The sequence below is a fragment of the Quercus lobata genome, chromosome 6 (assembly GCF_001633185.2).
Source record: "Quercus lobata isolate SW786 chromosome 6, ValleyOak3.0 Primary Assembly, whole genome shotgun sequence".
Classification (NCBI taxonomy): Eukaryota; Viridiplantae; Streptophyta; class Magnoliopsida; order Fagales; family Fagaceae; genus Quercus; species Quercus lobata.
Window position 1 is genome coordinate 35,876,632 of NC_044909.1, and position 11,661 is coordinate 35,888,292.

The 11,661-nt window shown below is 35.6% G+C and overlaps 1 non-coding gene across 1 annotated transcript; it reads left to right on the top strand.

The window, feature by feature from the left end:
- The first annotated feature begins 312 nt into the window (after positions 1-312).
- Positions 313-385, top strand: TRNAA-CGC. Its single transcript has one exon. It is a non-coding gene; the product is annotated as a tRNA-Ala (tRNA).
- Positions 386-11,661: the final 11,276 nt, after the last annotated feature.

Below are 11,661 nucleotides of genomic sequence, written 5' to 3' on the forward strand. Positions count from 1 at the left end.
CCATCACGATCCCAATCTATCTAGAGCCCAAGATGTGTGAAGATCCCAAGTGGTCACAAAAGTTCTTAACAATTCAGTCACGGCATCGCTATTTTGCTTTTTAATCATTACATGATGATGTCGTGTCGTGTGGTGATTGATTGGTGAGCCATCGTAGAGGTTCATGCAAGATTCGTGACTGTGGACTCCAACCATGACTTTTTTTCTTCTCTTATGCTTGTTTGTACTACTTTGAATGCTTTTCTGTTTATCACGTTTTGATCGTTCGTAATTTATATTCTTGTAAAATATTTATGGTAGATTTAAACAAAAGGGGGTGTAGCTCATATGGTAGAGCGCTCGCTTCGCATGCGAGAGGCACGGGGTTCGATTCCCCGCACCTCCATGTTTTTCTATTTTCCTTTTCTTTTTTCTTTTTTTTTCATTTTTCGGCCCAAAAAGGACAAAATTTGGTAGAGCTTGAATTCGGGGTCCAAATTTGAAGCAAGCTTTGGCCCAATATACATGAATTAATAGGGCTTTGGAATACAGAGGTTGGAAAGTTGTCTGGTCTTGTAGGCCTGGGCCGATACCTGATTGGATTATTCTCCCCAAATATAAACTAGGAAAAACTTGAACCAACTACTTCATTTTTCACCATGAATATTAAGGACTATCATCCATTTTGATGTGAATCAAATTACTCCTTTTGCAAACTTATTTCTTCGTTAAAGGCACGTTTGATAGACTGTAACAATAATTATATAGAAATAGGAATAGATATTATAAGAAATACAAAATATTGTAATGTAATCTTTATTACTATTCATTTGTTTTGTGACAACACAATAATAGAACCCTGAAGACAATTGAATGAAAGCATTTTAAATCAAACTTAAGATATATTTTACTCATATAATTATATTTCCTAAAAAATAATATTTTTAAAATTTGAAAGAGAGATTAGTTATTTTTTTATGATTTTTTATTTTCATAATTGTTACGTGCATATGGAAAGTTTTTATTTTTATTTTTTGAGATAAAGATAGAAAAAAAATTGTTTCTTTATAAATATATTAATTGTATAAATTATTATACCTACTAAAGAATAATTATTACATCCCTTATAGAGATGAATAGTTATTCCTCATTTTAAAGAATAGCTATTCATAAGGATTGGCTATTCTCTGTAATAAAAATATAACCAAACTATTAAATAGCTAAATCATAGAAATAACTATTAATAACTATTATATTACAGTGCCTATTACAGTCTACCAAACACACCTTAAAATTTTATTCATCGTCATTAACATTTACTATCTTTTCTTGTTCTTTTTATTTTAATAATTTTTTTAAAAAAATTCTTCTTAGTATTTTAGTTTCTTGAACTTATAACAATAATGACAAAAATAAAAAGTAATTATATTGTCAATTAATATCTTATTCATAGTATAAAAATTAAATTTGTAAATATTAAAGTGAAGTGTAAGTGTGTACTATGTAGTCCAAATTTTGTAGAAAAAAAAAGGGAAAAAAACTTATGAGTATGTTATTTTATTATGCTAAATTAACTAATCTAATAATTTTGTGCTAAAAACAAGTCTAACAACTTGTTAAATGAAAATAAAAGTACAAATTTTAACAAAAAATCTCATTTTAAAGTATTTGTCTATGTATCGTACAATAAGTACGATTTTACAATACGATACAATTCATACGATACGCACACTGTATCATATGATTCGTGAACACTTACTATACAAATTTTTTTACACACAATACGTATCATACGATACGATACGATATGTATCGCGTATCGTATGATACTAACAACTATAGCACCATCTCCAATGGCTTCTCATTGTAGCTACAAGTTTGGGTTTTAATTTTTTAATGATCCGAGTCCAATTTAATGATGATTTTGATTTACCTTTCTGATTCTACTAGCTTTATAGGCTAAATCCAACCCTAAACATCAATTAACAGGTTTCCAAAATGATTTTCAAAATCAAAATTGTTTTATTTTCCCCAAACTAACAACTAATATCAAGTTTCATGTATTATTCTTGATGCATACATGATATTATAGGACATATGCCCCTAAACTATTCAAATATTCAATTTATACTACATTGCTCAATATAATAAAAGATAGTCAAAATGATGTAGTAAATACTGTCGGGCTTCATAGGGTGTCTAACATATTTCCCTTGTGTAATTAAACACTCAAGTATGCGTTTTTTGTTCGAGACTTTATTTGACCTATTCTAAGATCTTTAGAACTATATTTAAGGGGAAAAAAGTAAAATCAATTTAAATTGTAGGTGATCAATCACACTTTAAAGAAATTCATATGATTGGTTATGGCTCCATACGCTATTGACCATACACATGGTCACACTCCCACAAGTACAATTAGTTTTATCTAACCGGATTACACACTCTTACACGCTAAAAAACGTTAAAACCTATAAAAGGAAAGAGTGAGAAAGAGAGGACCTCCTAGTCTTCATTCCCCACGAGTAGGTAGGGATGGGCCCGAACTTTGGCACCTAAGTCATACTCTCATGTAAGAAGAGTTGGGGAGTTTGATTTGTGTGTGTATGTGTGCGCGCATGCATGTGTGCAGGAGTCTAATTTCCTGATATAAAGCATTTTTTCTTATATGATTCTTCATAAATTCTATTTTGACTCCTTTTTGATAGTTATGAAAGATTTAAACTTGTAATTTTTTCTTTTTAATCTCCGTTTGGGTAGTGAGCGTTTGTGTCTATGTTTAGAGTAGTTGCGTTTTTTGGCCAATGAATAGTAAATTCATTAATGAACAATAATTAAAATATTTTTTTTTATTGTTTTCAATTTTCAGTAAAATAAACGGTATCCAAACGCACACTTAGTGATTGTTATTTATTATCAAGCTAAGATAAAAATTAAATTTTTGTGTAAGTGGAATTTGAACTTAAAACCTTTGTTCAACAATAAGTAATTTTACTATTTCACTAAAGTTTACATATCAAGTGAAATTGAGAAATGTCGAGTCATGGATCTTTTACTATGTACTGTATAACTTATAACTTATATAATGGACGCCAGCTTGAACCTCAGTCAAACAAAATCCCAAAATGCGCAGTTCATACCATCAAAAGTGAAATTATTCTATTGATCATAGCAATGACAAGGGAAAGAAGAAAAAAGTGGAAAAAAATAATGAAAAGAAAGTCGAACATTTAACACACCATCATGTTAATATATGTCGGGAACAGGAGAATGCACGTGCGTCACCGAAATAATCGAGATGCATTCGAATTAAAAGATGGAGTGCACGTGCCTTTCCAGTCAAAGGTCAAAAGCTAGTAGTGATTAATTACACGAGTCTATGCTCCTAAAAATATCTTTATTCTTTAACAAAGGAGGAAGAAGCCAAAGATAAGAACGATGAATAGGCTCCAATTGTGGGAATCTGCTCCCCCGTACCATCAACATTTTTTAATTTTTTACTAAACCTACAATTATATATACTTAAGATTTGGCTCCGATCTAGTGTTTCGATTGTACTGAAACTTGTTGTGATGATATTGTCATTGTTTTAATAGGTTTAGTGCATTGGAATATTAGACTAATCTTTTTTCCATATACATAAACTTTTAAGATTTGACTTGGGTCCAATGTTTATATTATACTGAAGTTTTTACAATGACGATGAGTATTATCATCTCAACGGATCTACTGCACTGGAGCATTGAATCAGTTTTTTCCCTACATAAACCTATAATTACGTAACTAGCATCTTATTTGCATATAAAATCATATAAAATTTTCATGTTAAATGCGAAATATATGGGGATTAGTTTCATCAATAATGGTGAGTTCTGTCTCTAAAAGATAATGAACATTGCCAAGAGTTATTCAACGTAGATCGCACGCTGTTCATAAGATCGTACGTGTTTTGTTGATATAGTAAATGTTGATGAATTTGAGCATATATAACCTACAGTGACGTGTACTTAGAGCTAAAATCTTATTTATTTATACGTTACTCAGTACACATTCCCTTTGTCTGGCTCTTGCACGTGTGATGTCACATGCCGTTTCAAAAGGATGTACGAGCAAGTAAGCAAAGGTGTAAGACTTGGTCTAGCAACTTGCAAGGATTGCTTTTGATCGAAAAAAGAAGTAGAAGAAAAGATTAAAAAAAGAAGAAGAAGAAGGCAAGTATAATAGAATTAGATATAAATAAAATTTTATAATTTATGGTTTAAATAGAGAATAGAAAATTATATATATATATATATATATTAGAGTAGTAAAATGTAAAATTATAGGCAAAAATGGATTTTTGCCCCTTTCGCCTAAAAGATGTAGCAAAATGCCTCTGTTCTGAAACTATCTAGTAAAATATCCCTGTTTTAAAACTCAATTTTTAGAAAATCGAGTTATAGGCAATCAAACTTAAAAAAAAAAATTATGAAACTCGAGTTCCATGTGAATTTTTCCAAATAACTAAATTTTCATCAAATTGAGTTTCAAAATAAGGGCATTTTGCTAGATAGTTTCAGAACATGAGCATTTTGCTACATCTTTTGGATGAAATGGGTAAATGCCCATTTTGACCTAAAATTATAAGGTCTCAAAATTTTGTGACAAAATTTTATTGATCTGAAATTCGATAATTATGATAATTATTAATAAACATTTATGATGATTATATTTGTATATGGAATTAACTATTCTACTATTTTAAAGAAAACGTGACATGACAAAAATCTAATTGAGGGATAAATGTATAACATAATTTAAATAAATTTAAAAGAGATGAGTTCAAGTTAAATTTGGTGTAACTTTTCTAGAGTTACACCTTGCTTAGGACTTAGATTTCAAAGAGATCTAATGGTTAAAAAATGCATCATTAAATTTTATTACTTATGACATCCTTACCTAATTAAATACAATTTTTTTCTCCAATTATTTATTGCTTTCCAAATTCCTTGTCATTAAGGGGCACATCTTTAACATGATTTTTTTATTATGAAAAAATGAGAATTTTTTAAAATCTTTAATGTGTTTAGTTAAAGAGAGGGAATGAAACAATAGCATCTTAAACGTGTTTTTTTTTTTTTTAGAAAAAGAAACTATCAAAATCTTAACCTTAGTGTTAGTGATTAGAAATTGTTATTAATTCAAACTCATCTTCTCTACAGATTAATTCTAATATTTTCATAATTATTAAAAAAAAAAAAAGTCGTTATTGTTTAACTCTCTCTCTCTCTCTCAAACTTTTGAATTAATTTAGATGGTGCGGCAAGCAATAAATTTTTAATGATAACATAGATTGTTGGCTTTTTTTAACCATTAGATCTTATATAAATCTGTAGTTTAAAAATGGTGTTACTCTTGTGAAGTTACACCAAGTGTAACTTAAACACTAACGTGTAGTTCAACTAGTAAAATCTCTGATGGTTGTATAAGAGATTTTGGGTTCAATCCCTGCCAATACTAAAAACTGATTGGTGTCTTAGTCTGATGATAAAAAACTATCATCAGAAGCAGACGTTATATGTTGAAACTCTCTCTAAAAAAAGGTGTAACTTAAACTAATCTTAATTTAAAAATATATTTTATAATAATAACATTAAAATTATGATGCCTTAGAAGCTTATGTGGAAAAATATTATGAATCTATGATATCATAATTTGATAATTATAGTAATTATTAATATGCATTTATTATTATTATGTTTGTATATGGAACTAATTATTTAATCATTTCAAATAAAATATATGACATGGAAAAAATCAACTTGAGGATTTAAATGTAAAGTATAATTTAAAATCAATTCGCAGTTATATATTAGAATAATAACATGTAAAATTATCAAGTCTCAAAAACTTAAGTGGAAAAATATTATGAGGCCAATAAAAATCAAACGTCATTTAACCTAACAATGTACATTTACGGAAGAAACTCTACACCAAAATATGTCCATTACATTAAGTGATAATGCAACAAAAATCAATATAGTGATATTATACACGTTATTGAATTTATAAGTTAAAAGTTGTTACAATAACAACTAAAAATTTGTACGTTATTGCCTCAACATTAATTTGTTGCAATAATATATATATGCTATGGACACCCTAATATTGCATTGGATTTTTTTTTTTTGCAATAAATTAAAACAAATATATCATTCCAATAATTCGATACCCAGTAACAAAAATCTTGAAATGGTAGTTTTTTTTTTTTTCAATAAATTAATTGTTGCAAGAATTGGATACCAATTATTTGTTTTTGTAAATTATTGAGCAATCTATTGCAACAATAGTTGAAAGTGATTGATGCAATCATAACAAACTATGTCATTAGTTGTGAAAAATATTGTGTGAATGATAGTATTACTCTTTCACCAAACACTTACTGAAAGTTTTGTCATACTCATTCTATATATACTGCATTGATTGTAGTATATATTCAAGTTAAAAGCTTTCACTAGGAGAGATTAGCCTACCATCAAATTCTAAGAAACTCCTCAAATCACGCTAAAATATGGAGATTTATAATCTAGGTATAAGAATCCATAGTTTTAAAACTAGACCGGATTGAATGGTTCAACCGGTTCAATTAGAAACCGAGCACTAGTGTGATATGATAAAAACACCTAAAATTGATATAAATTGGGTAAAACTCGGAACCAAGATCAAAACTGGTTCTTTGACCATACCGATTCTTTAAACCATGCAAGAACATCGCTTGACTATGTCAAGTGTTTCCAACAAGGGGTGGCATACACAACGAGGGGTTCATATGTATTTTATTTTATGCAAAGGGGACAACATTAAAAGAATAGTTCGTAAGAAAAATTAATTGGAGAATATTATCAACATTAACTAAAAATAAATAAAACTTATGATGATGTAATAGTCATACAAAATGTAATATAAAAATTGTAAGGACACGATTCGCGACGGACCGTAACAGTATCGGGTTCGCGCCACGTAAAAAGGCTCAAACAATATCATTTGTAGAGCGTGGGTTTGAAAGGCTAGGCCTTGGTCGCCAGGCAGTGGGTTTTTCGTGGTGTTCATACAAAGTTAAGTTTTCCTTCACCCCTGGAGCCTTTTTCCTGGAGGTGGGCTGGGAGGCTCTGGTTTTTGGCCATTTTTCCCAGCCTCTTGCTTGGTGCACCTTCCTTTTTATTATATAGTCCGTCTTGGTTGATCCTGACCCTCCACTTGTAGGTCAGGCATGAGCTTATTTCTGTATCCATCCCATCAACCGTCCCGTCTAACTTTCTATTAGTTGCATGGATCAAAGTTTACACCGTCCAAACGTCTTTTCTCATTAATCAGTTCTGGGTATTGGCAGGTGCATTTACTGAAGAGGGGACGCATTTTCCTTGGTCCAATTTCACACCCTGCTTCCCTATGGGCCCCATTCCGTTCACATCCCCTTAAGGGGGCTGTTTGGGGATTGCCTCCACCATGATGTTGGACTTCCCATTGAAGCTCTGGAATGCCGAGGATAGGGTAAGTTCTCAGCCGTTCCCCTTGCTACCCCGGCCATTGATCATTCGTCCTCGGCAAGATACCTCCTCGGCACGGGCCCTGGGCCCAGATAGAGTTTGGACCGGATTGCAGACCTCTCGGACCCACAGTAGCCCCTCAAAATCCTGCTATCCATCTCCTCGGACGGATAGGAGGGTTTTGATGACACCGAGCCTTTATTATGGCCCAGTCAATTCGGCCTGTCAACAATGCTGGTGGCTCTTCATCTGCCCAGGAAATGCACCGGTCTTCGAGACAGTCTTTTGATTTTACGCTTGATGCGTTCTTATCGTTTGGGTATCCAAAATGCGCTTTTAATGACCTCTATTTACGAGACTACTTTAATTCGACGGTTTGTTTTGATGAGGTGGAGAAATGGAACCGGCATGTTTGTGTTTGCAGATTCCTTTGGAGATCTGAACCTATTAAATGCCTCCCGCTCCACCCTCTGTATAAGAAGGAAGGTAGGAGGTTATTGTTTTTGTAAAGAGTCCCTTTTCATCCTTCTGAGATTTGAAATACTTGGCCTCCCCTAGAGTTTATTTTACCCACCAGTTTATACACTAAATCGTGATACACTTTACCGTAACAACGAGTGATGAAGGAGCCATACCCCTCCCGTAAACGCCACGTTCCAATAAAGCTCGTAATGGCTTGATCAGGACAGGGATGACGAAGACTCAAAATCAACCTCACCTTTCTTTCAGCCAAAATCCGAAGCAGGGACTCGTCACGTCAAACCTTCGACGTGACTGAGTCGAGGACACCCATCATCAGTACCATCCGCTCTCTCATGAGCATACCTACTATGGCACCAGTGTGTTAGGAGTCAAGACTGAAGCAGGGTCGAAGCGCCCCTGCTTCTTCCCCTCTTCGTTCACTGGCGCCTCCCTCCGCCTCTCTTTCTTAGTCTTCCCAGCACCAGATCCATCCTGGTGCTTTTCCTTCTCCCTCTTTTACTCATTTTTCTTTCTTTTCATCTCTTCTCACTTCTTCTCCTCCTTCTTTTCATTCATCTCCTCCATCTTCTTCATTCATCTCCTCCATCTTCTTCTTCCTTCTCCTTCATCTTTTTTCAAAGAAGGTTCTTTTCTCAATATGAGTAATACTGAGGCAGAGATTGGAGAGACTTTGAAGACGAGTTTAAAAGACACCTGACTGTTTACTTATCTATACTGCGGATGTTATCGCTGCTTCGGCAGTTTACCTTTTGTATAGGCTTGTTTGACCCCCTCTTTGTACGTTGTAATAATTTTTCATATTAATAAAAATTGTTGTTATTTTACTTCGCATGTTCTGTCTCTATGTTTATACAAATTTGCAAGCGCTGTTCGGCACAATAATATAACATTTGAATCAATGACAACTAAGGCCAAAATAGTTGCTAATAAGAAGATGTCACCATAGCTTTGATAGAATTGTTTGACATAGCAATGCGTACCTGTGAATAACGATACTTGCCCAAAACAATGCCGAGATTAGAACTGGATGCTCTATGCGGTGTAGGAAGTAATCATTCGAAGACATATCACCCGCAAAAATTAACAGCCCCCTTAGGCCACCGAATAGTGGAGCGTCCCGCCATCATCCTAACACTCTTATTGGCCTTAAAATTTTACAGTGTTTGAGCCGAGGACTTTCCCCATAGGCTTGAGTCCGAGGACCATAGTTCAGTTTCTCTCTTTCCTCAAGTATTTCACAAGGTGCCGAGCAGGAGGTTGCCCTCGGCAACGGTTATTCCTCGGCATGGGCTATAGTCCCTGGGCTCCCATGCAGAATGGGCCTGGGCCGCGAATTTACTAGGCCCACAAATTAAGAGGTATTTCCGTAATCTTTGGTCACGAGGTACTTTTTGGCGTCCCAGTGTTCGAGGTGCGCCTTCGCGAGACTCCTTTAATCTCATGGTTGCAGATGGCGTTGGAAATCGAGCCGGAGATATTTTGTCTGTAGCATTCCTTGGGACGCTGCGTGAATTAAATGCCACCACCTTATCTTTTTAAATAAATAGGAGAGACAGTTGTTTTACTTACGCACAAATCCTTCAGTTTCCTCCCTTAGTATATCATGTTTGAGGTGAGGGTTGGAGAAAAGGAACTCTCTCCGCCACAGAGGCGCCGTGTCCTCCTGAGACTCAAAATAGTGAGGTACAGGCAAGGGAGGCATAAATTCAAGGGAATATTCCGTTTCGACAGAGGGGAAGGGTGTTTCTCCCTCTTTTAGTCAAAATCCTAAGCAGGTTCAGTTCATGCCAGAATTTTGGTGTGTTAGAAGAAAGATTCTCCGCCATCATCACCTCTGCCTTGTTGCAGGCAAATTTTTGGTGAAGGCTCCCCAACTCCCGGCTCCCCGCATCTTTCCTTCAGCGGTGTGAGGCTCAAGTTGGGTTCTTTTGCTGCCTGAGTTATGGGCATGCAAAAGCATTGAGGAAGAACAAGGTTTTGAAGCAGTAGCCAACCTCTCCTCTGTGCTACCTCCTCGGCTTTATCTCATTCTCTTGTATCTACCTTTTCAATTATGTAGCGAGTTTTGGCATAAGCTGATTCCAGCTTTTCATTGTATGCTGTACTATTTCTTTGTTTTAGTAAAAAGGGAAATTTATTTACTTGTTTTGAATACTATTCTTTTCGCAACACTACTTTGTGAAATGGTGTGCTCCATGGATGTGTTTCTTCAATGATACTTAGAGCGGGAAACCTTGAAACATAACCCAACTAATTCTGATTTACCAACACTACCAGGCATTACGACGATAATTCATAGTAAGTTAAACTTAGGAAACTAACCGAGGTAACAATTGAATATTCTGTGATAAGTGCGAGAATACCGTCCGAGGAGTTTGACTGAGCAGTAGAGAACTCAGATTGTTTTTCAGGCGACATATTGCTCTATATTGCATCGATCCCTTTGGTGCTGCAGACCCGAAAGCAGACTTGAGAATCCTCGCAATTTAGGAACTAACCCAATTGTTAGCGGATAGTTTTCCTCGGATAAATCCTAAAGTCCATGTAATGTAGTTTTTCCTTATAAGTAGTTGGTTTCCCCATAGGCTTGAGTCCGTGGACCATGCAATGCCTTGGTTCTGTCCAAAACCTAGTTTTCCTCATCCAAGTAGTTGGTTTCCCCATAGGCTTGAGTCCGAGGACTATGCAATGCCTTGGTTCTGTCCAAAACCAAGTTTTCCTCATCCAAGTAGTTGGTTTCCCCATAGGCTTGAGTCCGAGGACTATGCAATACCTTGGTTCTGTCCAAAACCTAGTTTTCCTCATCCAAGTAGTTGGTTTCCTCATAGGCTTGAGTCCGTGGACCATGCAATGCCTTGGTTCTGTCCAAAACCTAGTTTTCCTCATCCAAGTAGTTGGTTTCCCCATAGGCTTGAGTCCGAGGACTATGCAATGCCTTGGTTCTGTCCAAAACCTAGTTTTCCTCATCCAACCATAGTCCGTGGACCATGCAATCTTCCTCATCCAGGTAGTTGGTTTTCCCATAGGCTTGAGTCCGTGGACCATGCAATGCCTTGGTTTGTCCAAAACCTAGTTTTCCTCATCCAGGTAGTTGGTTTCCCCATAGGCTTGAGTCCGAGGACTATGCAATGCCTTGGTTCTGTCCAAAACCTAGTTTTCCTCATCCAGGTAGTTGGTTTCCCCATAGGCTTGAGTTCGTGGACCATGCAATGCCTTGGTTTTGTCCAAAAACCTAGTTTTCCTCATCCAGGTAGTTGGTTTTCCCATAGGCTTGAGTCCGTGGACCATGCAATGCCTTGGTTCTGTCCAAAACCTAGTTTTCCTCATCCAGGTAGTTGGTTTTCCCATAGGCTTGAGTCTGTGGACTATGCAATGCCTTAGTTCTGTCCAAAACCTAGTTTTCTTTTAGCGCTGGAACTTGGCTTTAAGGGAGTTAGCTCCTCGGCCAAGCCCCTAGAATTATCCGCGCGATTAACGCTGACAAACGTAGCCCCTAATCAAGAAGCATAGCCCCTGGCGGAACTTTACGCTAAAACTCTATAACCAATTGTTAGAAATGACAAAGGAAATACCTCGACCTACCGCCTATGCCCACACACAAGCCTTTCCCACAGACGGCGCCAATTGTAAGGACACGATTCGCGACGGACCGTAACAGTATCGGGTTCGTGCC